The 6,188-nt window shown below is 35.7% G+C and overlaps 1 non-coding gene across 1 annotated transcript; it reads left to right on the forward strand.

Moving 5' to 3' along the window:
* Positions 1-1,898: 1,898 nt before the first annotated feature.
* LOC112135994 (U6atac minor spliceosomal RNA) lies at positions 1,899-2,022 on the forward strand. The gene has a single exon (XR_002917207.1). It is a non-coding gene; the product is annotated as a U6atac minor spliceosomal RNA (small nuclear RNA).
* Positions 2,023-6,188: the final 4,166 nt, after the last annotated feature.

Consider the following 6,188-nt stretch of genomic DNA (forward strand, 5'->3'; position numbering starts at 1 on the left):
TTAAAAAACTTACAGGTTCTAGGAAGTTTAATGATTAAGTAGAAAAGAAAAATAAGGTAATGAAAATGTAGTTTTCTAACAATGTGTGTCAAATTTTGTAATGTAATTTAAATAAAGGAACAACTGTTAGGAGACCAGGTCCATCGATATTTAGGTTATTAAATCACGAACAATAAACTAATGTTTTACCAAGAAAATGTGTAGCCAGTTATATTTTGACAAACGTATTCAATGAGTTGGAAAGTAAGTGACTAAAGAGAGACACCAGATATAAGACATTAGTTTATTTAACATTTTTTAAACAAAATTAGAATTGAAGTTCTCTTGTGAATAAAATTACTGTCAAGTGACTTGAAGTCAGTTGGAAAATGTTTATATCCAAAGATTATATATATATCTAACTTAGAAAGGCAGTTAGGCTGGGACAAAGGCCTTAACAGTCTTCATTAATGATACAAAATTGTGAAAATGATACCACTGAAGAGTTAGCATGCCTTAACAATCATCACTACAGAATAAAAATGTATTAAGGGGACTTTGAAAATTTTTAGTATTGTGCGTGCAGAGAATACTAATGGGATGTGCCATGAAAATAATTTCATTCTTTAGGGAGAAAATAAAATTTGGGTGACAGACTTTCAAAAAGCATGCATACAGACACAAACACATAAATGTTTCAGGTAACTACAGTTTACATTATAGAGGTACACTACATTTATTTTAAGCTGCAAGGAATAAGATGGAGTAACAACCAAGGCTATGATGTGAGATAAGTCATGGAGACTCTAGAGTGTGTATTATATTAAGGAGACAGCGATTATACCAGTTTTGCCAGATGACTGATAACAGTTTGAGGAAATGGATGGAAATCATATTATGGAGGGCTTTGCATACAGGCCAGAGGCCTTTCATACTTTATTGCATGGGAAAAAGCGGTGTGGAAGAGGCAACATGTGAAAAGGTTTTAGGACAATAGATGTGGTGATTGTGTGAAGGAAGAGAGCACAGTAGTCACATGACTTCAGACTCCCATACATCTAGGTTGGAATCCTGACTCTGTGTTGACCAACAGAAAGTTAAACTCTTAAGTCCCAATTTCTTAACAGGATTTTATGAAAATTAAGGGACATATTTATGTAACCACTTTGTGCAGTGCCTGGCTCAGTAAACAGAAGCTAAAAAAAATAAAAATGCTTTGCAACAAAAGGATTCAAGTGGAGAAGAGCCCAGAATTTGAAATACCCATTTCAGAGATCATTAAAATAATCAAGGGAATGACAATGAGAATAAAATTAAGAAATGAGTGGAAGAACTCACAGACATTTATGACAAACTAAAGGGATGAAAACGAACAAAGAGTCACTGTTAGCTCCCAAGTTTGGCATCTGAATGGCTGGAAGAATCAGGGCTGATACCAGAAATGTGAAGTGCAGTGGGAGTGAAAATGTGAACAACAGTGGGAGCAGCAGGGGATAAAGGATAATGAGTTTTGTTTTACATGCCTTTAGTATGAGGCAAGGATGCTTCTAGTTAAAACTGCTAACAGACAATTTGAAATATGGATTTGTAATATCCAACCACTAGCTAGAGGCATATATTAAGGTTCTGTTCTCAGTCACATTCTTGTGTCTGCAGTCTTCCCCTCAGTAATTCCAAACAATTCCACAGTTCCGACCATCACCCTCCTACTAAAATCTGAGGCCTACTAGATATTTCTGCTTAGATGTTTCATAAATACCTCAAATTCAGTGTGTCTAAAATCCAAGCCATAATTGCCCCTAAACAGGAATTTCACTGACTTATCTGATTTTGCCAATAGTAACTCCGGTTCACCCACAATAGGCAATTTAGAGTAATCCTTTGTATCTTCTCCTTTACTTGTAAAATCCTATAAATGTGTGTCCTATAAAAGAAGAAGTTAGCATTCTCCTTAACAAGGTTAAGAAGATTCTAGTCACCTGAACAAAAGATTCATAGTTAAGGTATTGGTACTTACTTTATGGCATCTAACCATGTCCTTTGCATGAATTAGAGAAGATAAAATTGATACATTAAACCACATTAAAATTAAAAACCTGTTTTCATCAAAAGACAAAAAAGAGTGAAATGGCAATTTGGAGAGTGAAAGAAGTTATTTGCCACATATGTATCTGACAAAGGAATTATAACCAGAATATTTGAGAAGCTCTTACAACTTCTCAAAAGAGGATATACAAATGGAAAAAAGGAAAAAAAAAAAGATGGTAATTTTACAAATTATTCAAAAGACGTGCAAATGAAACCCATCCAGACAAACTATGATACACATGCCAGAAAGACTAAAATGTTAAAAATAGAAAATACAAAATATTTGTGAGGATACAAAGCAATAGAAACTCTCATTTTTGTCTAATGTGATTGTTAATTGGTACAACTACTTTAGAAAACTGTCATTATTTACTAAAGCTGCATATGTACATGATCCATTGATTCCATCCTGAGGTATATATCCAACAGAAATTTTAGATATATTCACCAAAATGCATGAACACAAAACCTCATAGCAGCATTGTATGTTATTACTGCAAACTGGAAACTATTCTAATGCCCACAAACAGTTGAATGGGTTAATTAACTATTGTTTGCCTACATAGTATAATACTGTATAGCAATAAGACTGCCAACACACAAAAATGTGCATAAATATTCACAAGGATGATAATGAGTGAAAGAAGACAGACAAAATGAATGTAATGGATAATTTTATTTATATAAGGTATCAAAGCAATTGAAAATAGTCTATGCTGTTAAAAGTCAGTATAATCGGTGGAAGCAGTAATAGAAGCAGGAGTCTTTTGGGGCTACTAATAATATTCGTTTCCTTGATCTGGGTATTAGTTTTTGAAAATTAAGTGAGTTTATGTATACTTCAGAATAAACTTAAGATATGGGCTCTTAGGGGCATGCATATTATACTTCAGAATTATTGAAAGTTCTGTAAATTTTGCCTCTTCAACAGTTCTCATCTTTGTTACCTCCTTAACACTCCAGTGTACACGTTTATCTCAGACCCTTATTATGTTAAGCTAAACAATTGTTAATTTTCCACACTTTTCTCCCTTTCAATTACTTCTTTTTTTATTTTTATTATTATTATACTTTAAGTTTTAGGGTACATGTGCACAATGTGCAGGTTAGTTACATATGTATACATGTGCCATGCTGGTGTGCTGCGCCAATTAACTCATCATTTAGCATTAGGTATATCTCCTAATGCTATCCCTCCCCCCTCCCCACAACAGTCCCCAGAGTGTGATGTTTCCCTTCCTGTGTCCATGTATTCTCATTGTTCAATTCCCATCTATGAGTGAGAACATGCAGTGTTTGGTTTTTTGTCCTTGTGATAGTTTACTGAGAATGATGATTTCCAATTTCATCCATGTCCCTACAAAGGACATGAACACATCATTTTTATGGCTGCATAGTATTCCATGGTGTATATATGCCACATTTTCTTAATCCAGTCTATCATTGTTGGACATTTGGGTTGGTTCCAAGTCTTTGCTATTGTGAATAGTGCCGCAATAAACATACGTGTGCATGTGTCTTCAGGGATGCCCTCTCTCACCACTCCTATTCAACAGTGTTGGAAGTTCTGGCCAGGGCAATTAGGCAGGAGAAGGAAATAAAGGGTATTCAATTAGGAAAAGAGGAAGTCAAATTGTCCCTGTTTGCAGATGACATGATTGTATACCTAGAAAACCCCATTGTCTCAGCCCAAAATCTCCTTAAGCTGATAAGCAACTTCAGCAAAGTCTCAGGATACAAAATCAATGTACAAAAATCACAAGCATTCTTATACACCAATAAAAGACAAACAGAGAGCCAAATCATGAGTGAACTCCCATTCACAATTGCTTCAAAGAGAATAAAATACTTAGGAATCCAACTTACAAGGGACATGAAGGACCTCTTCAAGGAGAACTACAAACCACTGCTCAAGGAAATAACAGAGGATACAAACAAATGGAAGAACATTCCATGCTCATGGGTAAGAAGAATCAATATCAAGAAAATGGCCATACTGCCCAAGGTAATTTATAGATTCAATGCCATCCCCAACAAGCTACCAATGACTTTCTTCACAGAATTGGAAAAAGCTAACTTAAAGTTCATATGGAACCAAAAAAGAGCCCGCATCACCACGTCAATCCTAAGCCAAAGGAACAAAGCTGGAGGCATCAGGCTACCTGACTTCAAACTATACTGCAAGGCTACAGTAACCAAAACAGCATGGTACTGGTACCAAAACAGAGATATAGATCAATGGAACAGAACAGAGCCCTCAGAAATAACGCTGCATATCTACAACTATCTGATCTTTGAAAATCCTGAGAAAAACAAGCAATGCAGAAAGGATTCCCTATTTAATAAATGGTGCTGGGAAAACTGGCTAGCCATATGGAGAAAGCTGAAACTGGATCCCTTCCTTACACCTTATACAAAAATTAATTCAAGATGGATTAAAGACTTACATGTTAGACCTAAAACCATAAAAACCCTAGAAGAAAACCTAGCCAATACCATTCAGGACATAGGCATGGGCAAGGACTTCATGTCTAAAACACCAAAAGCAATGGCAACAAAAGCCAAAATTGACAAATGGGATCTAATTAACCTAAAGAGCTTCTGCACAGCAAAAGAAACTACCATCAGAGTGAACAGGCAACCTACAAAATGGGAGAAAATTTTCACAACCTACTCATCTGACAAAGGGCTAATATCCAGAATCTACAATGAACTCAAACAAATTTACAAGAAAAAAACAAACAACCCCATCAAAAAGTGGGCAAAGGATATGAACAGACAGTTCTCAAAAGAAGACATTTATGCAGCCAACAGACACATCAAAAAATGCTCATCATCACTGGCCATCAGAGAAATGCAAATCAAAACCTCAGTGAGATACTATCTCACACCAGTTAGAATGACAATCATTAAAAAGTCAGGAAACAACAGGTGCTGGAGAGGATGTGGAGAAATAGGAACACTTTTACACTGTTGGTGGGACTGTAAACTAGTTCAACCATTGCAGAAGTCAATGTGGCGATTCCTCAGGGATCTAGAACTAGAAATACCATTTGACCCAGCCACCCCATTACTGGGTATATACCCGAAGGACTATAAATCATGCTGCTATAAAGACAATTACTTCTAATTGCAATTGACAGATTCATTTTCATAAGGAGAGCCTCAATCATGAAACTCCTTATTGGTCATGAAATTAAGTTAAAATTTTTAATATGGCTTTAGAGGCCTCCATACTTTACTTCCAAGAAATGTTCTCACCCAATCTTGCCCTAAACTGAACAAAAGTACAGTTCATTATTAGTCTAAACATGACTTTGTCTACTTCTAGTCTTACGCTACTCTTCTTTGAAGAGTTTCTACCACTCTGTTGAAATTGTACTTCCTTCCAGTCCCAATTCAAATGTCCCAGTCTCCATCAGACTGTCCTGGGCCACTGTCTCCCACCCTGTTTCAGAGTATGGTCTCTCCCTTTTTTAAGAGTTGCTTTACAGTTATTGCCTGCCTCCTTTTTACGGATTGCATTATCTTCTCCCATAAGTACAATGTACTATTTATTTTATCTTATCCTCTCTTTTCTGATTCTAACCTTCAATGCGAGAAATTTTGTTTAACTGTTTTTTTCACCACTTGCTTTACTTAATCAATTTTGCACATCATGAATGATCAGTAAACATTTTAAAGCTTCATGGAATCAGAATAACCTAAAAACTGTTTGCTGCTTTAAACTTTTAAATTAAGTTCTCCTGATACCTTATAATTATAGTATCTGCTACTTTATGCTTAACAACCTTGTGATTATCTCTGACCAAATGATTGAATTTAACTGTGTATTCTGCCATATATAAAATGTGTTCCTCTCCACTTGTACACTGTTGGTGGTACTGTAAACTAGTTCAACCATTGTGGAAGACAGTGTGGCAATTCCTCAAGGATCTAGAACCAGAAATACCATTTGACCCAGCCATCCCATTACTGGGTATATACTCAAAGGATTATAAATCATGCTGCTATAAAGACATATGCACACGTATGTTTATTGAGGCACTATTCACAATAGCAAAGACTTGGAACCAACCCAAATGTCCATCAATGATAGACTGGATAAAGAAAATGTGGCA

Source organism: Pongo abelii, chromosome 10 (genome assembly GCF_028885655.2).
Source record: "Pongo abelii isolate AG06213 chromosome 10, NHGRI_mPonAbe1-v2.0_pri, whole genome shotgun sequence".
Taxonomy (NCBI): Eukaryota; Metazoa; Chordata; class Mammalia; order Primates; family Hominidae; genus Pongo; species Pongo abelii.